The 25,828-nt window shown below is 53.4% G+C and overlaps 1 protein-coding gene across 3 annotated transcripts in view; it reads left to right on the forward strand.

Annotated features, from left to right (window-relative positions):
• The first annotated feature begins 277 nt into the window (after positions 1–277).
• The window catches only part of NMNAT3 (nicotinamide nucleotide adenylyltransferase 3), a 97,581-nt gene continuing 72,030 nt past the window's right edge, over positions 278–25,828 (forward strand). Inside the window, exon 1 of one of the 3 annotated variants that reach the window (XM_008266242.4) lies at positions 278–437. The gene's annotated coding sequence lies outside the window, so the exon portion shown is untranslated. The remainder of the gene's footprint in view (positions 438–25,828) is intronic. The other 2 variants (XM_051818658.2, XM_070072743.1) reach the window with 2 other exon arrangements.

Raw genomic sequence — 25,828 nt, forward strand, 5'->3', positions numbered from 1 at the left:
GCTTTCATTATAAGCTCCTCTACATAATACAATTTTGCTAAAACAAAAAAAAAGTTCATGCATTACTTAACCATACTTTTAAACTCCGACTTTTTAAAAAGTACAATTCAGTAAAAATAAGAAAAAAATGGAATACAAAACCCAGGAAAGGAAAGCAAAGGCGCGCACCCCTTGGAAGGGTGAAGGGTGGGGCTCTGGGCGCCCGCAGGCGGGAGCGCGTGGGGGCGGGGCCGGAGCGGGGCCCTCCCGGCGAGGGGCGGGGCGCGGAGGCCGCCCCTCCGGCTCCGCCCACCCGCGGATCGAGGCGTTCAGGTCACGGGCGGGGCCGGGTGGCCGGCGCGGGGGCGGCCTTGCGTGCGGAGCCCAGGTGCCTTTCCCGCGGAGTCCTCGCACGTCGAGCTCCTGTCCCCCGAGTCCCGGAGCCCGGGACGCTGCAGGTAAGCGCCGCCCCGGCCCTGGAGGCCCCCCTAGGACTCCTGGCCCACAGCGGAGGCCTATGCCCGGGGCGGCGGCAGCAGGTGGCGGCGGAGCGCGGGGCCTCGCGGTGCGTCCCGGGTTCTCGCCGCAGGTGCCAACCTAACCCTCCAGAACCCCTTGGACTCCGACCCCAGCAGGGCAGACGCAGGTTCGGGTTCCACCTTCGGCACTTCACACTCAGCCGTTCTAAAACTAAGCATTCCACAAGTACTCAGGTGTGCCCCGCAGGGCCCGGCCCAGGGCCAGATGCTGGCGTTAGGGCGGTGGGCCAGCAGGGAGGGGTGTGTCCACCCCGTGGAGCTCACGGCCCACGCTCCCGAGTGGGAAAAGTTAAAACCGCGCAGAGCTGTGACATAGACGTCACTGGGTGCTGGCCAGCGCTGAAACCTTAGTAAGCATCAGCGGATTCAGCTAGGAGGGCCACAGAGCAAGTACCTGTTGCAGCCGGAGGCTGTGGCTTGTGTGCGGCTGGGAGGGCCAGTCTGCCTGGCCGCAGACAGCTAGAGAGAAGCAGGGCCCCTAACCTCACTTCCTCCTCGTTGCAGTGGGACTGTGGGGGGCGGAGCGTTTAGTGTGAACCACCAGGTGTGTGACACCAGGGAGGATGCACTGGCTGAGCAGGTGTGCCTGCCTCTCTGAGTGGGAGACCGCCTCTCTCACAGGACAACTGGTTAAGTCATTCATTCTTGAAGCAGTCCACTGGTTTTCCCTGGCGCTGAGGATGCAGGGAGAACTCAGCCCTGGACCCTGCCCTCGGCCAGGTCAGCCCGTGTAGAGTGAGCCAGGCAGAGTCGAGTCCCCGTTGCAGCCTGCGGAGCTCAGAGGAAGTGCTGAAACCGCTCTGCCGCCGGCCGGCCGAGTACACATTTCTCAGGAGGCTGCAATTGGTGGCTCTCAGCTCCTGGGGTCACCCTCCTAGAACCGGCCAGAAGGCACCCTGAGGCCACAGTTCTGCTCCCTTGCTGCAGGCCCCTCAGGCCTTGAGATTGTTCTGGGGCTCCCGAGAACACCTATCCTATCTGCTGCTTGATGTGTTTTTTTTGGCTTGAATGATCCCCGATTTCTTCTTTGGCTCTGTTCACACTGTTGATGTAGACGGGAGATTTGCTCCGTGAACACCTGCGGCTCCCAGAGCGTGGAGGACCCAGCTGGGGCTGGAGTCTGGCACCGTTTGTGGAGAGTGGTCAAAAGCAGAAGATGTGTTGACTGTGGAGTGGAGAGGGAGAGAGGGCGGCCTTGTGCATCCCCCGTGTCCCCTCGCAGTGCACAGCAGTGTCCCAGCCCTGGGGAGGAGGGAGGCTCCAGGCGCGGGGTGGCAGAGCAGGCACGCCTGGCGCTGTGACTGACCTGGCTGGACAGGTCACATGGGCGCTGAGTTGGGAGGTCTGTGCACGGTTAACGGGGGCTTGGCATGAGGTTGGCACTGGAGACACATGAGCCCCTCCCTCCTCTCCCTGAATGAACTGACATCGGAGTAATGATCGTGCCTGCCTTAGATGAGCCCCCGCGGGCAGCGCCTGACCCGTGGCAGTTGCGACCACTGCTGTTACTGGTCCCTGTTCTAGGCAAACATTAAGGAGAGGAAGTGGCGGCAGGCAGGGGTGGGGTGTGGGGTTTGAGGGACTGTGCAGGGTGATTACTGCAGGGGGGGAGCTGGATTATCTGTCGCAGTGGTTTGGCCAGCAATTATCAGCCTGGCGGGAGAGGGGGGTGTTTTGCAGGATAAAAGGCCTCCTGGGCAGCCGCACTGTCAGGCCTGGGAATTGAGTCTTTGAAGTCTCAGACCAAAGAAAATGCAGCAGCAGAAGTAGGGAGAGCTGGGGTTGTAAAGGGTCAGAAATGGTCTTTTTTCAGGGCGTCTCCAACCCCTGCTAGATGTGGGTCCCCTCCACAGGGCTGTTGCTGCCCGCTGCCAGCCGCCTTCCATGTGGGGCTGCTGACTGCCAGAGAATGGTCTGGTTCTCCAAATGGCAAGGAGCTTTATTATTATTATTATTATTTATTTGTTTGTTTGTTTATTTATTATGTATTAGAGACAGACTTCCCAAATTCACTCCTCAAATTCCTGGGAGCCAGAAACTCAATCCAGGTCTCCAGGGTGGGCTCCGGCAGGAAGCTGGTGGCAGAGCCAGGATTTGAACCCAGGCACTCCCATGTGCAAAAGGGCCAGAGCGCTTTGTAACCCCTGTGCACCCAGCTGAAAACCAGGCCTCACGTGCAAGCACAAATGGATAAATGAGCATAAACCCAAGAGGCAAACTTTTCCCTGAGTGTAGGTGTGCGTTTTTTAAGAAAGGAGAGCGAACACAGGGAAAGGTAGCCAATTGCATTTGCTGAAAGCCAAGCATTTTCATGTGTACTGCAGCTTGGTGAACACACAGCTTTTTAGTGAGAGAGAATTGTCTGCGTTGACAGAAGTTGTCACCTCCCAAGTTTGTGCATCTCTAAAATGGGACTGCTTGCACCTGACTGGGCTCTTAGGAGTATGTGAAGTGCAGATGTCGGCGGTCAGCACGTGGTGGTGGGTGCTTAGCCAGTCACAGCTGCTGTTCGCACTGCATTTAGGCATCCCCCCCCCCCCACCCGGTGCTCACCACTGTGATGAGAAGACGAAAGGCCGCAGGCACAGGTGTGTGGCGCTGACTCTGAGCCCAGTCCCGTCTGGAAGCAGCAGCACCGTGCAGACAGTGAACCAGACAGCTTGTGGGAAATGAAGTCAACTGTATGTGCATTTCATTCATTACTTAAAGCACTTGACTGTGTGAAATCTTAAAAGGGAAAAAACTGCAAAATGATAATTTATGTGGCTTTCAAGTTCAGGTATTTTATCATCTAGATAAATCTCCCAATGCATCTATGTTAAACCACTTTGGGCTGTCGAAGCTTTTAAATAAAGTGGCTTGTCCTGACCAGTGTCTGTCCTTGCTCATTTATCATAGTTCCCCAGGCGAAGGACGGATACCACTCTGCAGGGCAGGCCTCAGGACGGCAGCTCCGCCCACTGTGTCGGCCTTGTAGTTTTGCATGATGGTGTCTGACAAGCCTGGACTCCCGAGCCTCTCATGTGCACACAGATGCAGGCACCAGGCGGGCACTTAGGGATGGAAAGGAATTCTGGTGCTAGTGTCGGGCAGTCTCAAGTTCTCCAAGACGATGGATCTGGGGGTGAAGGTGCTTTGGGTGAGGGTGACAGCATCTTCTGCGTGTCAGGGCTGTCTGCTCTTTCCACCCGAGAGTGGCTTCTTGGGTCTGACTTCCTGCCCCATGAAGGCCTCATCTGCATTTCTGTTTTTTTTAAGATTTATTTTATTTATTTGAAGGGCAATGTTAGAGGGAGATACACACACACACACACACACACACACACACACACACACACACAGAGAGAGAGAGAGAGAGAGAGAGAGAGAGAGAGATCCTGCAATTGCTTGTTGACTCTCCAAACGGCTGCAGCTGCTGGAGCTGGGTCAGGCTGAAGCCAGGAGCTGGGAGCTTCATCTGGGCCTCCAATTTGGATGCAGGGGCCAGAGCTCTTGGGCCATCCCCTGCCACCCTCCCAGGCACATTAGCAGGGAGCCAGATTGGAAGTGGAGCAGCTGGGACACAAACCGTCATCCATATGGAATGCTGGTACTGCAGGTGGTGGCTCAACCCACTGAGCCAGGACACTGGGACTCCCCCACCCCATCTGCATTTCTGTCCCTGCCCCTAAAGCCACAGCCCCCTAGGGCAGCTGCGGAGGCACAGCTAACTTATTGCTGGCAGGTTTCCCTGCACTTGCTCCTCTGCTGTCTCATGGCACCAGAGGGAGCCTGTGTCAACACGGCCTTCTGCGGTTGCCCTGAATTGCCTCCCCTGCTGGGCTTTCCTGAGACTAGTGTCCTGGCATGTGGCCTGCCTCCCTTCCCCCTCGGACAGACACTTCCACTTCCTGTGGTGTCGTGGGGAGTCAAACTGACAGTCCTGACCCTCATGGAGCCTGATATTAATATAGATAGATTGGTAACATGAGGCGCATTTAGTGAAAGCAGATTGCTTTGCATAAACACACACACACACACACACATCAAATTCCAGACTGGTTAACTGCCATAAAGGAGAGCCCTGTGTGCTGTGACTATATAAAGATGGGACCAGCTGGGGCAGAGGTTTGACCTAGCTTGCATCCTGTAGCAGGGTGCCTGAGTTCATGTCCTGCCTCTGCCTCTGATTCCAGCTTCCCATTAATATGTACCCTGGTAGGCAGCAAGTCCTTGGGCCCCTGCCACCCACCTAGGAGACACTGATGGAGTTCCAGGCTCCTGTCTTCAGCCTGGCCCAGCCCTGGCTGTGGCTGGCCTTTGAGGAGCGAACCAGTGGATTACTGGACCTTTGTCCGTCTGTCTGTATATCCCTGTCTCTCTGCCTTTTCAGTGGGACTGACCTGGAAATGCAGTCAGGATCCATAAGGAGTGGACCCGTAAATGTGGGATGAAAGCTAATGCTCACTTATTCCTGTGCCTTTGAGGACAGGAATGGTGTGGTGGTTTTCTATAAATTCTAATTTAAAAACTGTTTTATGCTGCCAGGGTAATCTTAGGAGGTACTTTGAGAAACACTTGTGCTTCAGCTCCCGAATGGGGGAGTAATTCTAACGCTCCCACTCACTGACCCCATTAGAGTTTACAGAGCCTCTTGGAGCACCCCGGTTCTCAGCACATCTCTCCCCACTCCTGGGTGGCAGCAGCCAGCTCTCCTGGGTGAATCTCAGGAGGTGGGCGCTGGAGCCCTCTCCCTTCCTGATGACAGAGCCCACCTGAGAGCCTGTTGGCTTGCTCTGTGGCTACTCCTGGGCACCCCGGCTAAGCTGCCACACAGGTCTTACCATGTGGCTGATGGCCTGCCCTCTAACCCTCTAACGGGAAACGGGGACAGCTGGTCGTGGGCGCACCTGTGTGCATGCGCCTGGGGCCCACCTGCCATCCCAGCAGGTCCCTCGTGAACACCCTCCAGAGCCACACTAGGCCTCCTCCTGGCCCATTCAGGCCCACTGAGAGCAGGGAGAAAGCTGGTATTCAGTAAGATGTGATCCTAACAGCCCCGGGCAATGTCCGGTCCCCTGAAGATTAGTAGAGACTTACTTTATCTGTGGGGCCAGAGCTGCTGATGAAATACACCTGGAGGCACCTGCAGGGTCAGCTGCAGGCCTTAGTCCAAGGGAGGAGCTGCAGGCTTCCCTGGAGCGAAGGGAGGAGCCCACCCTGGCCATGGGGTCAGAGGCGGCAGCAGCAGCAGGCACCCGGTGGGTGGGTGTGACTGTCCTGGTACAGAGGCCTGTGGGAAGGGCCGTACTCCAGGGGACAGCTGTAATGGGCTTGCAATCGTGTGGCTTGCGGACATGGGGGAAAGAGCGGTTCTGGGAGTCTGCCGGCGCTGTTTATACTGCTGGAGAGTGCATGTTAAGTGGTGAGGATTTATGAAAAGGGTTCTGAGGAGTAAATGTGTCCATCCGTCAACCTGCAACTTTTTAGAGCTCCTAAGATGGTTTGAAATTAAAGTCAATCTTCTTGCTGTCTTCCCCTCCATCAGCGCCCCTCTCGGTCTCCCTCACCCCCACCCTGAACCTTCCTCTTTATAGACATGAAGTGTCTGTCGAGGCAGGAGGTTGGAACTGCCTGGCAGAGGTAACACATGAAAGGCAGGCGTGGGGGTGTGGAGGGGCTCTGTCCCAGGATTCTGCTGCGGACAGGGGTGGGGGGAGGTGTGGAGAAGGGCTGACAAGCAGGGATCAGCCTAATTGCAGGCTAACCACAGCTGCTGCCACGGCTCTGCTGTCAGCCAGGGAGTGTGCTACCTGGGTGGGGCAGGGGTGGGTGATGAAAGCCGTGAGTGGCGCTCCCTGAGCTGCATGTGGGCTCTGTCCCTGGCATCTGGGAGAGAACGAGTGTCAGTGTCAGTGCGAGAATCTCAGCAGATCAGGTGGCCTGCGCAGGCTGGAAGTGTCTCTGGGAGCAGGCGATCATTAGCACCAAGTGCCTGCTACCCGCCTGCAAATTACTACTAACTTTCAAATGTTCATTTCAAAGATCAGAGATAGGTGTTGATTGCACGAACCCATACTTAGTATCAAGGACTGCTTTGCTTTTAATTCCCGGCTTCTGGGCTTCTTGTATGTAACTTTTAGGAAGCGGTTGGGCATGCCTGCCTTATGTTCTTTTGCGAGGAGAAGGGTGCCAGGGGGTGTTACCCACGTTGTATTTTGTACATAATCAAAGGACCACAGGTGATGAAAGCAGAGGGGCTGCCTGTTTCAGGTGTCACTGCGATGCCTCTAGCTTTTGGCTGCTTCTGGGAGTCTGCTTCGGGAAAATCATCTAAAAAGAGGAGCGAGCCACTGTAGGAAGATGCTGCATCATTATTTATAATGGTGAGAGCTTAAAAGTGACCTGAATGTACAGTATAGGAGCGTAGTCAAATCACAGAAGGCCAAGTTGCTGGAATGTTGTGCAGTTCTTAAAATATGAGCATTAGCAGGGGAAGCCTTCACATGGCTCTGGGGATGGAATGGCAAACTTAAAAGGTATGTTCAGACCAGCCTTCGTGGGGACGAGGGTGGCAAACGAACAGTACAACAACGAATTATTTTCTCCTGTTTGTAGCTTTCTGTGTTGCTTTCTTACTCCTATAACATTTAAAAAATCTTCACATGAGCCAAGTTCCATAATCATCTTTCTGCTGTTTGCAGGGTTTTTTCTTTTTTTAAAATAGATTTATTTACTTAATTGAAAGATAGACTTTCAGAAAGAGGGGAAGAGAGAGAAGGAGAGAGGGAGAGAGAAGGAAAGATCTTCCATGTACTGGTCATCCCCCAAAATGGTCAGACCCACCAGAGCTGGGCCAGGCCAAAGCCAGGGGCCAGGAGCTTCCTCTAGGTCTTCCTTGTGGGTGCCAGGGCCCGAGCACTTGGGCCATCTTCCACTGCTTTCCCAGGCACATTAGCAAGGAGCTGGATCCTTGTGGAGCAGCTGGGACTGGAACCTGTGCCCATTTGGGATGCGGGTTTAACGTACTGCACCACAGCACTGGCCAAATGCTGTTTGCACTTTTTTTTCCTTGTTTTTTATTTATTTGACAGGTAGAGTTATAGACAGTGAGAGAGAAAGAGGGAAAGGTCTTCCTTCCGTTGGTTCACTCTCCAAATGGCTGCATCGGCCGGCACTGCGCCGATCCGAAGCCAGGAGCCAGGTGCTTCCTCTTGGTCTCCCATGCGGGTGCATGGACCCAAGCACTTGGACCATCCTCCATTGCCCTTCTGGGCCACAGCAGAGAGCTGGACTGGAAGAGGAGTGTGGGGAGCAACCCGGACTGGACTAAGTTACTGGAATTAAGACTTATTCTATGCATCTGCTCTCCCACAATATGGCGCTGGGAGAGGAGAAAACAGCTTCTACGCAGCTGCCTCTTGCCAACTTGAGTGATGACCTCCAGGAGCTGATCCTGCTCCTGATTGGAGGAGAGCAGCGTACTCAGCGTGTGGGCAGCCGAGTTGGGATTGGCGGAGGAGGACTATAAAGGAGGAGAGAGACAACATGCACCAGGAACATCTAAGAGGAACATCTAAGGGGAACACCTGTGCAGCCCCCGAGAGAGCCGGCCGGCGGTGTGCCGCTCCCCCGCGGAAGTGGGGAATGTGGCAGGGGGAACCGCCCTTCCACGGAGGTGGAAGGGACGGTAGCCAACCCGGGAAGAACCAGCAGCAAACCCGGGGAGGGCCGAGCAGACAAAAGAACAGCTCAGGGTCCTGTGTCGTTCCTCCACGAAGAGGGGGAGCGACATAATGGTGCCGTGACTCGGATATGAAGCCTAGGCAGGGTTTGGTGTCGTTCCTCCATGAAGAGGGGGAGCGACAAGGAGCAGCCAGGACTAGAACTGGTGCCCACATGGGACACCGATGCCGCAGGCGGAGGATTAACCAAGTGACCCGTGGCGCTGAGCCCTGTTTGCACTTTTAAGGGCAGTATACGTGTGCCCCTATTTGTGGCTTCATCCTAAATGAAATCCATTGGCAAGTTCTGAGGCCAGGCCTGGCTCCTTCCCACTGCGTCTCCAGTCCAGGAATATACTCTGAGTCCGTGGGCAGAGTAGCCCACACACATGCTCACCTTGGCCCTGTAGACTCACATTCTCAGAGTTTTTAAGCTGAAGAAAGTTTCTGGCCCACCTCATCCGCCATTGACATTGGGGTGTAAAACCTTTGCGAGCCTCACTGGGGAAGCTTCCGCACCCTGTGCATGCATACGCACGTGCACACGCGCACACACACCCCGCCGTGGCCTGGGTCGGCCATGCATCATTCTGGCTGCTTGCCCTGCAGGCTTTGGATGTTAGTTCTGCATGCCAACACCCCTGTGACCACCCTATACCCAGGTGTCCCATGCTGGCTTAATGCATGGCCCAACTCAAACTCATTCAGTGGCCAAATACCAGGAAATCATGACCTGTGTCTTTATTTGAGACAAGGATTGAGTATGAGTTTACTTGGAAAGAAATCCCGGGAGGCACTAGCAATATGTAGGGAAATGAGCTCACCGGGGAGCAGGTGACCAATGTGGGCAGCTGGGCCTTAATCCTGCCAGGAACCTCCAGAGCCAGTGGAACACCACCCTAGGGTTGTCCCCCAGGGGGGCTAGCGGATGCTGTTCCTGTCCATCATTGGCTGAACACCGCTCCTTAGGGGACGTTAATGCTCGGGTTTCTCTGGGCGAAGTAGTCTCCATCCAGAGAAAAACGGGTGCTGGCAGTTGGAAGCCACGCTGGCTTGCTCTGAGGTGGTGAGACCTGAGGCCAAGGACACTGCGATGACAGTTTCTGCTGGAATGTTCTTCCCTAAACACCACACACGTTACAGCATTCTAACCAAACCCGCGATTCCCTGCTCAGGTGTGGTTGCACAGAACGGAAGGCCACTTTAAGTTGTAACCAACCCCAAAAGTTTAAGGGAAAAAAAAATCACGGGAAGAAAGCTTTAAATAATGGAAATATCGCCCTTTTCCCCCGGTGAATTGGGGTAGAATACCAATGTTTGACTTAAACGGCAGCATGCTATTGCACCGTGGCTGGAGGGTACAGGCCCAGCCCTTGTAAAAACGGGCCTGAGTGTAAACCGAGATTTATTTTTATGGCGGCAATGGCTCCCTCCGTCACCATTTGATTGCTCCCGTTATTTCTCCAGTGCGTTGAGATGATTTTAAGAGAAAAATTCATTGGGAGAAAACATTTACCCTTATTTGTATCGGCCCACGATCACACCTCCCGTGCCACGTCGTAATATGAATACTGGATTTACTGCGCTGCCGCTCCTACCCCAGGACGGGAGAGCATTTGTGGCGCTGTGGCTTCGGGCGCTGTGATGAATGTTTTGTCGTCATTGCCTTTATATGGAGACACTCCATCTCCAATTAAAGATTTAGTGAGCTCTTCATCAAAATATCTATTCACAGCTGAGTCGTAGGATATGGTCGTGCTGACATTCCCACTTAATTCACTGTGTGCTGTTGTGAGTCCCAGGCCCTTTTATGTGTTTTCCCCTGTGCAGGGAGGGATTGCAGTGGCAGTGTGGGGCATCACGCAGCTCCTAGAAGCGCTCTTTGTGTGTTTGTTCTCATCAAGTGTGTTGGAACGCTGCAGATGAAGGCCTTACTCCAGGAGATGATTTAAAATTGTTCATGTAGCAAGCACAATAGGTTTTAGTGGCTGAGTTCATATGCTTTGATTTATGGGCATTTTAGAATTTGTATAGGAAAAAAAAATCAAGATCTCAATGTTTTAGAGAAATGAAGCCATTTCCCTTTAAATTGTGGTCCAAGATCTGTTCCAAAAAGACTGAGATGACAGATACCCTATTTCATGCCCTGTTCACTCGGTGGTCATCGCTGACTGATGCCAGAGCCTGTGTCCTCCTCTCGGAGTGTCCCACACAGCGTCCACACTGGCTCCCCAGCTAAGCCTCTGAACTCCTGTGCCTTTGCACTTGTCCCTGCCATTGCCCAGAATGTTCAATGATGAAAGCCTGGAAGCCTTCATCCCCTCGCCACCCCCCGCCCCCCCCAAAAAAAAAAGAATTCAAGGGGCAGGCAGTTTGGTAACCTAACTCCCTATGTACCTCTGACACATGGATGATAGGTGTTCTGTTTGTCAATGTTTGTCTCCCTTCCTGGGGTTTTTATTCTTCCCCTTTTTGTCTCCCCAGTGCTGCTCAGAAGGCAAAGCAGGAAGCCCAGAACTGTTTCCTGCTCACGCTCGCTCGTTCTGAGTCGTGTTAGAGTCACTTGTGGCCGTGGGAAGGCTCTGAGATCTCGCTTTTCTCCTGCCCCCTTAACAGACTTCAATACTGCAATCCCTGGTGCTGTCCACACGTCCAAACCTCGTAGGCGTCCTCTGTCCATATTTTCTGGGCAACCATTGACATCTTTGACCTTGACAGTTTGAGCTGGTCTGGGGCTTCCGTCCCTCCCCCTTCCTCCCATGACTTCTCCACCTGCTTCCTTTCGTCCGTGGGCAGTTTCAGTGGGAGCAGCCCTAGAGTTTGTCCTGGGCTGCCTCTCGTCTGTGCAGCCCACCTAGATGGTAGCACGTACACACCACACCTTGTTTCTAAGATTGTCCCCTCTACATGGACCCCACCCACACCCTTGTCACTATCGCAGCCCCTCTCTGGAGCCCAGACCACTGCATCCAGCAGCCTGCTGAGCGCGTCCCCAGAGGCATCTGGGGTCACGTGCTGTATTGGTTCTAGACGTTCCTTCTCTGCTAGGGCCAGCTCAGCACTTGCCCCTGCCGGGTTGTTACTATTAACTTCTCACAATCCCAGATGAACTGTTCCAAGCATGTCAGAAAGCTTCTGCCTTGGAAAATCACTGGTAAGACAAGGGCACAAGCTGAGAGCTGCTGCCCGGAATGTAGCAGCTTAGAACAGGTAACCATTTCATCATCTCTCACAGGTCTCAGGGTTGCTGGGCTCAGCAAGGCGGTTCTCACTGGATGCCTCACTCAGCACGGAGAGGATGCGTGGGCTGGAGCCACCTCAGAGGCTCTGCTCCATGACTGGCAGCTGGGATGCTGGCTGGCTGCAGTGCCTCGTCGTGTGGCCTGGATGTCCTCACAGCCTAGCAGCTGGATCCTGAGAACAAGTGCCCCAGGGGGATCAGCTAGAAGCTGGCTCACTTTTTTTTTTTTTTTTTAAAGATTTATGTGGTTGTTTGAAAGGCAGAGTTACAGAGAGGAAGAGATAGGGACACACACACATATACACACACAGAGTAAGAGAGAGAGAGATCGATCAATCTATCTTCCATCCTCTGGTTCACTCCCCAAATGGCCGCAATGACTGGATGTCGCTCCCCCTCTTCGTGGAGGAACGACACTAAGCCCTGCCTAGGCTTCATATCCGAGTCACGGCACCATTATGTTGCTCCCCGTCTTCGTGGAGGAACAACATAGGACCCTGCGCTGTTCTTTCGTCTGCTCGGCCCTCCCCGGGTTTGCTGCTGGTTCTTCCCGGGTTGGCTACTGTCCCTTCCACCTCCATGGAAGGGCGGTTCCCCCTGCCACCTTCCCCACTTCCGCAGGGGAGCGGCACACCGCCAGCCGGCTCTCTCGGGGGCTGCACAGGTGTTCCTTCAGATAGATGTTCCCCTTAGATGTTCCTGGTGCATGTTGTCTCTCTCCTCCTTTATAGTCCTCTTCCGCCAATCCCAACTCGGCTGCCCACACGCCGAGTACGCTGCTCTCCTCCAATCAGGAGCAGGATCAGCTCCTGGAGGTCAGCACTCAAGTTGGCAAGAGGCAGCTGCGTAGAAGCTGTTTTCTCCTCTCCCAGCGCCATATTGTGGGAGAGCAGATGCATAGAATAAGTCCTAATTCCAGTAACTTAGTCCAGTCCGGGTTGCTCCCCACAACTGGAGCTGTGCCAATCCAGAGCCAAGAACTTCTTCCGGGTCTCCCATGTGGGTGCAGGTGTCCAAGGACTTGGGCCATCTTCCACTGCTTTTCCAAGCGCATTAGCAGGGAGCTGGATGGGAAGTGGAGCAGCCGGGACTTGAACCGGTACCCATGCTGGTGCTGTGGGCAGCAGCTTTACCCACTACATCACAGTGCCAGCCCCAGATCACTTCTTGAGATCTGTCCTCAGAAGGCTCATTGCAGCTGCACAGCCATGAGGGGACAGGAGAGCCAGGCCCGCCCCTCTGCAGCAGACATGTCCCTGGCACATCAGCTGTGTTGGAAGGCTGGCCGTGCCTTTGCCAACTGCCTTAAACGGAAGGCTTCTGCTTTGTTCTCCATTTACGTTGAATAGGTCACATGATTTACATGATTTTGAAAGTTAAGACAAAATAAATATGAATATTTACAATGAAAATGGCCCCTCTCAGCTCATAGTTCTGTCTCCTCATAGGCAGTCACTGTTATCATGTTTCCTGTTGTTTCTGTGGTATTTTTTAGATTTCCTGCTTTTAATACAAAACACGTTATCCTACACTCGCTGTTCTGCACTCACTGTTCTGCTTTGGCTTCTTTCCCCTTCACTTAACGGTGTGTCTGGGAAGGCTTTCCTTATCAATACTAGAGTGAGTCTCGGTCTCGCTCTCACTCTTGATGACAGGCACACAGAATTCTGCTGTGTGGTGTTACCTTGGCAGACACCATCAGTTCCCTGTGGGTAGGTGCGGGGCTGTTTCCAGTCTGCTGTTGCAGACAGCACTATGGTGACACACGGTGCCGTCTTCTGTGCGAGGCAGTAGATTAGGGAGCCCTGGCCTGTCCCCGCTCTTTGCACAGCACCTTACATCTCACTGCAGCATGGTCCTTGCTCACCAGACCCTGGGCGCCCAGAGACTGGCTACTGAGGCTCGTGTCCCCACTGCTCTGTGGGGAGCCCTGTGTCTACACTCTGCACAGGAGGCCTGTGCACAGCACAGCGGAAGGAGGAGGAGCAGGCAGGCAACGGAGTACAGGTTTCTTGGAGGACCTGTGTTCCACCTCCTCTAGTTGCCCATCATCGCTTCTTGGAAGGGACTGTCACCACCCGGGGACTGTGGTCTGTCACCGACACCAGAATCCAGTCCCACCCTGTTTAGACGTGCTTCACTTGCAGGGTACCTTAGAAGGCTTAAAGCCACAACCCAGCAGGTGGGAGTCGGGGGCAGGAGGTGGGCAGTGCTAACATACCCTCAGTGAATAAAATCCAGCAAAACAGCCGTTACTGTCGCTCCCCCTCTTCGTGGAGGAACGACACAGGACCCTGCGCTGTTCTTTCGTCTGCTCGGCCCTCCCCGGGTTTGCTGCTGGTTCTTCCCGGGTTGGCTACTATCCCTTCCACCTCCGTGGAAGGGCGGTTCCCCCTGGCCACATTCCCCACTTCCGCAGGGGAGCGGCACACCGCCGGCCGGCTCTTCTCGGGGGCTGCACAGGTGTTCCTTCAGCTAGATGTTCCCCTTAGATGTTTCTGGTGCATGCCGTCTCTCTCCTCCTTTATAGTCCTCCTCCGCCAATCCTAACTCGGCTGCCCACACGCCGAGTACGCTGCTCTCCTCCAATCAGGAGCAAGTCCTACAGTTTATTAGCTGAACTGGAGGCAGCTGTGCGGAAGCTGTTTACTTCTCTCCCAGCGCCATATTGTGGGAGAGCAGATGCATAGAATAAGTCTTAATTCCAGTAACTCAGTCCAGTCCGGATTGCTCCCCACAGTTACCTCTCTTCTCCAATCACATCCTTTTTGTTGCTGTTAGGAAGTATGCTCCTTAGGGAGCAGAGGATGTTTTTGTTAAATTAAGAAGCCCACATTCTGATCCCCCCAAGCAAGATTGACAGCGGGGCTGGCTGCTTTAAAGACGGCTTTCTGGGACAGAGCGTGTGCAGGGTTCTTTCTGTCATAAGGAATGGAGATTTGGCTCAGGCTAGGCTAAGCAGAGCGGGAATATGGCTGTGATGATGGGAAGGTGTCGGGCTGTCAGATGCAGCTGGATCCAGGCGCTCAGGTGATGGTACTTGGCGTCTCGCCGTCTCTGTCTCTGAGCCTCATGCCCTGAGGTAGGGGAGATGGAATCCCCAGTGCCTGATCCCAGAGGAGGGCACGCTTCTGTCCAGTGTCGTCCTGCAGGGATCCTGCGTCCACTCTGGGTCAGTCTTTTTTCCCAGGGTGTGGAAGTTGGCCAGATCTCCCAGAGTCGTGAGGAGTGGTAACCAAGCAGTTCTCCAAACAGAGGGACACAGGATTGACCCAAAGGAACTGCCCACCATGGGTGGCGAGTCTGAGTTTGGGTTTTACACTGGAAGGGCTCCTGAACTGGGGACACTGGGCCTGGGAGTTCAGGAAAGGTTCAGCATGCCAGTCTCTGCTTTTGTGTAGGTTTGAAAATTTCTGTAATGAAAACTAGTTTTTAACAGATTGATTTATTTGAAAGAATGATAGAGAGGGAGAGACAGAAAGAGGTCTTCTGTCCACTAGTTCACCCCCGAGATGGTTGAAATGGCCAGGCCAAAGCCAGGAGCCTGGAACCCCATCCAGGTCTCCCACGTCAGTGGCAGGGGCACAACTACGGGGGCCATGATCTGCTTTCCCAGGTGCATCAGCAGGGAGCGGGATGGGAAGTGGAGCAGCCGGGACTTGAACCAGTGCTCTTATGAGTTGCCAGTGTCACAGGTGGCAGCATGACCCACCGTGCCACAACACCAGTCCTGAAACTAATTTTTTTTAATAAAATGGGGTAGGTATTTAACACAGTAGTTCAGATGCCAGATGGGGAATCTGCATGCCATATACAAGGACCTGAGTTCAAGTTCTGGCTCTACTCCCTATTCTAGCTTCCTGCTAGTGTGCAGGACGCTTAAGTAGGTGGGTGCCCGCCACCCACGCAGGAGACCTGGATCAGAATTCCCAGCTTCTGACTTGAGCCTGGCCTGACTGTTGCAGGCATTTGGGGAGTGAATCAGCAGATGGGATATCTCTCTCCATTTGTTTTCTGTCTTTCAAAATAAATAAATAAGTATGTAATTAAAAAAAAAAAACGTAAAATGAGCTTTTTTTCTGTGTTTCTTTGGAAACTCAACAGATAAACATTCACATCCCCATATGTTTACTGTCCGATTTTCTCACTGTTTTAATTTTCATTGTGCCAAGAAACCTTAATCCCTACTTGCCTCTAAGCTGGGGATTGGGAGGAAAATGCGTAGCACTTGACTTTAGATTTGTGCAGGAGGCTCGGAGGGGAGGGTGAAGGGAAGGGAATCGGGGCTCTTTTTTTTTTTTTTTAAACTTTTATTTAATGAATATAAATTTCCAAAGTACGACTTATGGATTACAATGGCTTCCCCCCCATACCGTCCCTCCCACCCACAACCCTCCCCTTTCCCACTCCCTCTCCCCTTCCATTCACATCAAGATTCATTTTTGATTATCTTAATATACAGAAGATCAGCTTAGTATACATTAAGTATGGATTTCAACAGTTTGCTCCCACACAGAAACATAAAGTGAAAAATAATAGATGATTTTTTAAAATGATGATGAAATCAGAGCAGACCTATTGTCATGTTTAATCCCAGTGAGAGTCAAGTTGGGAATTGATAATTTCTTTCTTTTTTTTTTTTTTTAACAGAGGATCAGTTTAGTATGCATTAAGTAAGGATTTCAACAGTTTGCACCCCCATAGAAACACAAAGTGAAATATATTGTTTGAGTACTCGTTATAGCATTAAATCTCAATGCACAGCACATTAAGGACAGAGATCCTACATGAGGAGTAAGTGCACAGTGACTCCTGTTGTTGACTTTACCAATTGACACTCCTGTCTATGGCATCAGTAATCTCCCTCTGCTCCAGTCATGAGTTTCCAAGGCTATGGAAGCCCTCTGAGTTCTCCAACTCTTATCTTGTTTAGACAAGGTCATAGTCAAAGTGGAGGTTCTCTCCTCCCTTCAGAGAAAGGTACCTCCTTCTTTGATGACCTGTTTTTCCACTGGGATCTCACTCACAGAGATCTTTTGCCAGAGTGTCTTGGCTTTCCATGCCTGAAATACTCTCATGGGCTTTTCAGCCAGCTCCGAATGCCTTTAGGGCTGATTCTGAGGCCAGAGTGCTACTTAGGACATCTGCCATTCTATGAGTCTGCTGAGTATCTCACTTCCCATGTTGGATCACTCTCCCCTTTATTTACTCCATCGGTTAGCGTTAGCAGGTACTAGACTTGTCTATGTGCTCCCTTTGACTCCCAGTCCCTCCACCATGACCAACTGAAATTGATCACCTGGAACAGTGAGATGGCATTGGTACATGCCACCTCGATGGGATTGAATTGGAATCCCCTGGTATGCTTCCAACTCCACCACGTGGGGCAAGTCAGCCTGAGCATGTGGAATCGGGGCTCTTAAAGGCCAGTCTCCATGGTTCCCAGGACAAGAGCCTCAGGAGAGTCCAGCTGGGGTGAGAAGGATGCCTGTGCTGGATCTTCCCCTTTCGTGGGCAGCACTTGAGCCTGCGTCAGTGTGGACAGGTCAGGCGAGGGCCCCCTGGGGTCGTGGACTTCATGATGCCTGTAGTTAGCAGGAGGCCCAGATGCTCAGACAGCCACCAGTTCGCTGCTGGAGGGAACCTTAGGGACCGTTTAGACAGTCTGGCCATCGCAAGGAAGTTGAAACGGCCAGAGGAGTCAGTGCCTGGCCCAAGGTCGTGCCGTGAAGCAGCAGGAGAGCTGGGTCTGAGTCCAGTAATCTGACTTTGGAATCCAGTCGCACTTAGTTGAGTACGCCCCCCTCCCCACTGAGCTTATGCCACCACCACCCCCACCACCACCGAGCTTCAGCTTCCGCCCCAGTGGTGGGAGGCAGAATAATGGCCGTCCACGGGGTCATCCTAATTCCTGGCACCTGTACATGTGTTCAGTTACATGGTGTGGGGAACATGAAGATTGCAGGGGAACCAAGGCTGCTAATCAGCTGACCTTAAGACGAGGGCAGGAGCCATCCTGGCAGAGAGCCATTCTGACTGTGAGCGTCCTCGTTGGTAAAGGGGGAGGCAGGAGCCGGTCAGAGAGACGCAGGGTCGGACACTGGGCCAGCAGCTGCCGGCTTGGAAGGTGGAAGGCAGACGTGAGCCAAGGAGCGTGGCAGCCTCTGGAAGCTGGATGAGGCAGGAAAGGGATCCTCCCCTGGAGCCTCCAGAAGGGACCCAGCCCTGCTGACGCCTGGGTTTTAATCCCGTAGAACTTGTGGCTTCCGTAAATGCGTGTTGTTTAAGGCACTAGGTGTGAGGTATTTCGTTACAACAGCCATGGGAAACTAAGGCACCGGGAGCAAGGTAATCACTGGTACCTGAACAGAGTTGACTGTCAGGACCCAGCAGAGATCCTGGAGCACAGTAGACGCCTAACAAACAGTAGTGGCCGGCAGGCGTGGTGGTGAGCAGAGGTGGCCATAGTGTGAAGGGAGAGCAGCAGTGTCTTTGAGGAGCCAAATTGGTGCCTTAGTGGTGAGGTTCAGGCTAGCAGGAGACACCGGATGGCCCAGTTGAGTGGCCAAAGACACCCTGAAGGAACCTCTCAGTTCCTAGGGTTGGGGAGGCCTTCCTCCTCCTCCACTCCTTCATCACCTCCATCTCCATCCTATGTCAGAGGAGGCAGAACTTGCCCATCAGGTGCCTCTGGCAGGGAGGACAGGGGCCTCTGACCGCTACCCTCCAGGACCTTCAAATTGTTCCTGCCACCCCTGGTGTCAGCAGGTGAGCAGTAATGAGCTTATGAGCAGCCAGGCAGCATGCTAGGCCATTTACTCATCGTGAGAGCCCTCTGAGCCCAGTCTTTGTCCTCCCATATTACAGACGAGCAAACAAAGGCTCCAGCAGATTAGGACACTTGTTGAGGCCAGACAGCTCATTGGGGCAGAGTCCGGGTTCCCAGCCAGGTTCTTCTGGCTCCAGGTCCAGCCTCTGGGACAGAACCGGTCACCACGTGGAAGAAGACTGCTGCCTGAAGGGGCTGAGTGTGGGTGCAGTGGGCCCAGGAGTGGAGACCCTCAAGGGAGGGAACGCGCCCTCCATCTTCCCGTGCCTCTGGGAACAGTGGGGCCGCCAGCCGTGGCAGGGGTGGGACACGTGGGCTTCCTGGGAACTTCGTGGGTGCATTTGCACCTGCCACTCTTGCTGAGTCACTACAACTCTTAACTGTACTTCATTCATGTTTTCAAAAGATGTACGCTGGCATTTGGACTGGCATCCAATGACATTGAGGAATTTTTGCTAATGGTTGCTAGTCCTGCCAGGTGTGAGCACGTTATTGTGGATGAGTGGAGAACTGTATTTTAGAAAGTGCCTTTTTTTTAAAGCACTTAGAAGTAAAATGACCTGATGTTCATAAGGGACCTTAATATATTCCAGGAGGGAAAAAAGGTGAAGTAAAAATGGAACTATCCTGATGCTCACTGGGGTCCTCCTCACGGCAGTGCATTGTATTGTTTTCTTTACTGTGTATATAATTTTGCATAAAGTTTTTAATCAGTTGTGGGGAGCAATCCGGACTAGACTAAGTTACTCGAATTAAGACTTATTCTATGCATCTGCTCTCCCACAATATGGCGCTGGGAGAGAAGTAAACAGCTTCCGCACAGCTGCCTCCAGTTCAACCAATTAACTGTAGGACTTGTTCCTGATTGGAGAGCAGCGTACTCAGCCGAGTTGGGATTGGCGGAGGAGGACTATAAAGGAGGAGAGAGACGGCATGCACCAGGAACATCTAAGGGGAACATCTAGCTGAAGGAACACCTGTGCAGCCCCCGAGACGAGCCGGCCGGCGGTGTGCCGCTCCCCTGCGGAAGTGGGGAATGCGGCCAGGGGGAACTGCCCTTCCACGGAGGTGGAAGGGACAGTAGCCAACCCGGGAAGAACCAGCAGCAAACCCGGGGAGGGCCGAGCAGACAAAAGAACAGCGCAGGGTCCTGTGTCGTTCCTCCACAAAGAGGGGGAGCGACATAATGGTGCCGTGACTCGGATATGAAGCCTAGGCAGGGCTTAGTGTTGCTCCTCCATGAAGAGGGGGAGCGACAATCAGTCACTGAGCACGTAGGATGGACTCCGTCTTAGGCTGAGCTAGAACTAGACTCACTCCCCGGGAGAAGACTCACCAAGAAGTCACTTGACCAAAGAGACGGCCCTGGCCCGAGGAAGGGCAGGGCAAGGGGATGGAGGCAGGCGGGTGGCCTTGGAGGGGCTGGCTCCTGGGTAGCAGCTGCGCGGGGCCTCGGTAGCGCTGGCGCTAGTTGGTCCTGGATCAAAGGAGAGAGAAGCAGTTGTTCACGTGTGTTCTGATGCCTGACCATGGAGAGACTTTCCCTAATGGCATCTTTCCTTTGCTGTATTATGAGTCGAGAAAGGGAGCATGGTGTTTTGGTCACACGTCTTCCTGTGGTATACCTGCTGCCTGACGGGCATTACCTTTGTCACTTCAGAGTTCCCAGCACGTCGTCTTTGGCTAATTCCACAGTCTTTTTGGTTTTACATGAAAATTCATTTTTTTTCAAACTTAGCATTGGAACAGAGAATCAGATTCCCTGATCTCCCGGTGGCTTCTGCCTACTTTGTATTTTTCCTTATCAACCCAGCCAGCTGGTGGGGAGGAGCGCCTGCTCTTGCCTTATCTTCCCTCTGACTGTAAGGTGACAGCCTTTCCAAGGACTTGACCAGCTCTGAAGAGCTGTGTTGAACATCTGTTAATAGAGACATCACTGCTACCAAGCAAAGAGCGCCAGTTTAGCTGTCTACATACGGTGTTGCCCTTTGCGGGGGGAGGGGTGGGGGAGAGACAAACTGTTCTTTTCCTGTAGGCCTCTGGACACATGAACGCCTAACAGTTGACCTCTTGGTGGTAATTTCATAAATTCTTGGTGAAATGAATTGTATCAGATCAATATATCTGCAGAGCTGCTGCGTTTTTTGAGCTGGGAGGGCCTTCCCGGTGCATCTGGTACAGCACTCGCTGTTCGTAGAGGAAACATTCATTTTAACTGTGCAGTCAATTCTCAATTAACAAGGGTAATGGAGTGGAAGGAGGTCGCTGATAATCAAAAACCATGGTGAAAATGAGATTATGGTCAACACTCGATTTTCTGGGGGCTGATTAACTCCGCGGAGGATTAATTGAGGTTACGACACAGTGGACCTTAGGATGCCATGCCTCCGGCGCTTGACCAGCCGCTGCTCCCAACCTGTACCCACCCACCTGCCCTCTCCCAGGGAGGAGAGGGGCTGCCCAGGGACTGGCTGCCCGGGCAGAGTTGGTGACTGCGGCTGGATCGGCACCTTGGTGGTAGAGACCTCAGTCTTGGGAGCAACTTAGAAGCGTGCTTTAGGGCTTGTCTCCTCGGCCCCTGAGGTGGTGGGTCTCCGACTTTAAGCATCAGAAACTCCTGGAGAACCTGTCAAGCCCCAGCGTGCTGACCCTCGGCCCTGTGTCTGCCTGAGTGGCTCTGGAGGGGCACCTAAGAGTTTGCGGTTCCGACCAACGTAACTGCTGCCCAGGTGATGCGGGTAGGCTGGGCTTGTTACAGGGCTGTTGCTGAAGCATGCTCGTCAGTCCAGACTGCGCATTAGAATCACCCGGGGAGCGCTGAAAACTGACGTCTGGGGCGCCTTGACCAATTACACGAAGGGCTCTGAGGGGGGAGCCCAGGCAGGCCTGGCTCGTAAAGCTCCCAGGTGATTGTGATGTGTGTCCAAGACCAGCCCCATGGTTCCCCACTGGGATGCCCACACCTCAGACACCTGCATGCAGGCTCATGGTTTCTTCCGTATCTTTAGCCCCTGAATGTTTCCTTAAATCAAGTTTTCCCCCATGTAAATAGACTTACTTTTGAAGCAAACTACATATCTCTTTCGTGTAGGAAAACCAGTTTTGCAGACCGTAAATGGAACATGGCGATAAACAAATACATTACCTGTTGACATTATTAAGTTCTCCCCTGGGGTCTTCTTGCATCCTGTCACGTTTGGGGAACCTCTACTCCAGACCTGTGCCCTTTCCATCATTTTCCTATGAGGAAGGTGATGAGATACATTATTTCCATTCTTCAGGAACACTCATGGGCCGGGTGGGGCTGTGTTCTCTCCGGCGCACCTGCTCTTCTGCTGCCAGGGCAGACAGGTGTGAGTGCAAGTGAGAGCGACTGTGTTACAGAGTAGCCTCCAGTAAGTCATAATCTTGACTTTTAAATGAACTGCTCAGCCTTGAAAGGAGCAGACTGCTGCTGTACACAGCCACGTGGCTGAATCTCAAAAACACTGCTGGGCAGAGCCAGGAAGGCTGCACCATGTGTGGGTCCACTTGTATTTAAAGTTCTACAACAGATCTAGTTGCTGGTGGAAAAACCTAGGAGAGTGGCTGCCTCGGGGAGGGGGCACACTGTGTTGGTAGGGGTTGCAGTTGCGCGGGTACACACGTCTGTGGAAATTCATTGGATGGTGCCCCTGGAACTGTGCGTTTCATGGCACGCTCAGTGGAGGGAAAGCGGAATGCTGAGGCGACACTGAGCTCTGGTTGCTGATGCACACGTTGAAGTGCATAGGGATAAACGCACTGCTGTCTGCACCTTACTTTGAAAAGCATCGAAAAGTAAGCTGGATTGATAGATTGGTAGGGGAGTAGATATGTGATAAAATTAACATAATAAAGTGTTAATAGTAGAAGCGAGATGTGGATATCCAGGCGACCACTTGAAATGTTTTCAGCTTTGCTGTGTGTTTGAAAATCTTGTGTAATCCACATTGGGGGGACATGGGCACACACACACGGCTAAATGCACTTCACCCACATGCCCAAACTCTTCTGCGCTGGCCACCCCCTGGGCCTGGCTCCTCCCACAAGTGAGATGGATGGGAAGCTGGGAGGGGCGGACCAGAAGTAGAGGCCAGGGTTCTTCAGAGGCTGCTGTGCTGGCAGAGGGCTGAGCCTGGGCTCCCTGGTCCTGGCCCCTCTGCAGGGGCATGCTGAGCCATTTCCTTCTTTCACCTGGGCTGGGTCCTGGGGGTGGATCACCTGGGCAGCAAGCCCCAGCAGAGTCCTGCAGAAACTGTGTGGATGTGACCTGCAGTGCCTCCTGGGCCTTGCCACAGACCGGGACACTGCACAAGCCGCTCCAACCAGCAGGACCCCCAAACACACCACCCCTGATGTCTCACTGGCCATCCTGAGCCCAGGGACCACTGAGGCTGGGGTTCCAGGGTGTGAGCTTGCCACCATGGGGAGCAAGCAGATTCAGGCTTCTCGGGTCTGGTAGGTGGTTCCCCAGGGGCCTCCTCCACACTGACCAGGGGCCTGAGTCACCCCTCTGGACGGCAGGGTCCTCCAAGATCTCAGCATACCCTCCATGGCACAACCTCAGAACATACCCGCTGAACCCCATGGCCGACCCGTGTTAGACTCCACAGCCCACCCCCTGGAACAACCTCCAGTACAGCCTCATGTCACATCCCCTCAAAGTGGGAAACTACCCACAGTGAGGTTTCCGTGACGCACGGCCGCGTAGCCTTCTCTTCCACCCATGCCCATGCCATCCCACATTCCCAGCACGCCTCCCTGGAGGCACCCCACAGCCCCATCCTCCATCAGTCCCGCCATGGCAGACTCCCTACCACAGAAGCCCCCGTGACACCCCCTACCACATGTGCCGCTCTGCTTCCCCCTACCGCCTGTGCTTCTCTGTGACACCTCCTGCCACACATGCCCCAACACAGCCGTTGCACACACACACCCAGCGACCCCCGAGTGAGGCCCCCTTGCCTGAGCTGGGAAGGAGGGGTAGCTTCTGGTGTGCCCTGTTCATCTGCTTTGACCAGCCTTTACTTGCGCAAGGATCTTGAGATGCATGGGAAGAGCAACAATTACGTGGAGAGGGGAGTTTATGATTGATGTCTAAAGGATGGTTAATATTGCTGATTGCATCCATTGTTCTCTGCAAAAATGAATGAGACCATCTTGCATACCAAAGAGCTTGGAGCTTAGGCCTCCATCAGAGCTGTTGGTGATTTCTGGGGGCACCAAAGGCAGTAGGGAGTGGATCGGGCCAGGCGTCCGCGTTCCTGTGGGAAATAAGACGTTGGTACTTTTCTGCAGGTTCTCAAAGCTTCAGACAGCACAAAAGACAGTGTGGTTATAGGCACAGTACAGCAGCTGCCAAGGTATGGCTAAGAGACCTAAAGGGTACCTAGTAAATAGTACACTTTTAGCCAGGGTTATTGTTACCATTGCTGTGGTTTGATTATGATTTATTAGTGTCATCCATGAGGGTTTAAAATGTGAAAAGAGGCCAGGCGTTTGGGTTTGAGATTAAGCTACTGGTTGGGATGCCCATGCCCCCTATCAGAGTCCCTGGGGTCAAGTCTTGCCTCTGCTTCCAATTCCAGCGTCCTGCCCATGTGCCCCCTGGGAGGCAGCAGCTGATGGCTCAAGCACATGGGTCCCTGCCACCATGTGGGAGACCCCGCTTGAGTTCCTGTCTCCCAGCCTCCGCCCCTGGCTCAAGGTCATTGTGTGCATTTGGGGAGTAAGCTCATTCTCCTAAATGAATGAATGAGTGACATGCAAGGGTGATTTTGGAAATGTCTTTAGTTACAGTGGCAGGATTCTTATTTGTTGTTTTTTACCACAATGGCATTTTGAACATTTAAGTAGTTGCCTCTTGCTTTTCCCATGTCCGTCCCAGTTCTGAACTCCCCAAGTTCCTCGAGACTGGGGACCGTGTGCTCCAGGCCCCTCTCCCTGGGACTGGCACAGTCTGCGCAGGAGATGATAGGACCACAGTGGATGTCGCTGCAGTGGCACAGTTGCCCAGTGAGCAGGTCATCCCAATAACAAAGCCAGTCCCAGCTGCACTTCAGAGGCAAAGCCACCAAGAGCATTTCCAAAGCCATGGCTGTGTTCTCATTTACATGCTACTCCGTCAATTAGCGTGATGCCAATTAAATGGGACATTAAGCTGCCAAGAGGTCTGCAACTCTGCACGGTAGAATTCTTTCACTTCCGTCAGTGACCTGAATTCATGGCCACCCATCGGTTGTCCTCCACCCCACCCTCAGCCACGGCCCTGCCATGGGTCCTGCCTGGCAGAGCTCATGATGCAAGATAGCATGACCCAATGCAGCAGTTGCTTGGATGCATCTGAGTTTGCAACAGTCCATTTTTAAAAACATTGCTCTTAGGGGCCACTGTTGTGATGCAGTGAGTTAAGCTGCTGCCTGCAATGCCTATATCCCAAATGAGCACTAGTTCATGTCCTGGCTGCTCCACTCCCGATCCAGCTCCCTGCTAAGGTGCCTGCAAAGCAGTGGAGATGGCCTGAGTGCTTGGGCCCCTGAATCTACATGGGAGATCCACATGGAGTTCCAGGCTCCTGACTTCGGCTTGGCCCAGCCCTGGCCATTATTGCCATCTGGGGTATGAACTAGCAGATGGAAGATTCTCTCTCCCTCCCCCTCCCCCTCCCCCTCCCCTTCCCTCTCTTCCCTCCCTCTCCCTCCCCCCTCCCCCTTTCCCCTCCCTCCCTCTCCCCCTTTCCCCTCCCTCCCTCTCCCCCTCCCCCTCCCCCTCCCTCTCCTCCTCCCTCCCTGTAATTCTGCCTTTCAAATAAATAAATGTTTTTAAAAATAGTTCTTTTAAAAAGAAAAATTCCCCCTAACAGAAAAAAACAAGAGTTAGTGCCCAGAGTGTCCAGGGCAGCCCAGACTCCCAGGGGCTGCTCCTGGAGAGCCCTGCCCAGCGGTAAGCAGTTCTGCCGGCAGCTGGCGTCTTCCCTGGCTGCGTCTGGGCCAGGTTTTAGGTAGACTGATGGTGGTGAGAAGCGCGCCATCCAGGAGGCCTGGTCTGACACAGCCTGCAGCTCACATGTCATTCTCCGCCCTCTTCCCTGGCACCGCTGTGGGCGCAAGACGCGGACGTGCCCGCTTCTTCCCACCCTCCATGGCTCAGGCACTTGAGTAATTTAAAAGCGCTTCTTCTCCTCCTTCATGTAGAGAAGTAAAAATAATTATAAGAGAAAATGGGTAATTTGCAGCTACAATGCCAGGCTGATAATCAAAAACTTGTAAATGGCAACATGAGCGTATGTTTATCACTTCTTGAAATTAGAATGCAATTGAAAGGCGCTGTGGCCTCGAAGAGAGGGCATCACTGGAGGGAAGGAAGGCTGAGTGGGTAGTCGGAGAGCTGCCTGCTAATGAGGCCTTTCAGTTGCTGCTGCCTCGGGAGCGGCGAGGACAGGCAGGCGTCCCGGGAGTCGCGCAGCTGTTCAGGGCCTCTCAGGTGCTCGCTTGTGGATCGACCGCTCCCTGCGGCA

This window comes from Oryctolagus cuniculus, chromosome 4 (assembly GCF_964237555.1).
Source record: "Oryctolagus cuniculus chromosome 4, mOryCun1.1, whole genome shotgun sequence".
Taxonomy (NCBI): Eukaryota; Metazoa; Chordata; class Mammalia; order Lagomorpha; family Leporidae; genus Oryctolagus; species Oryctolagus cuniculus.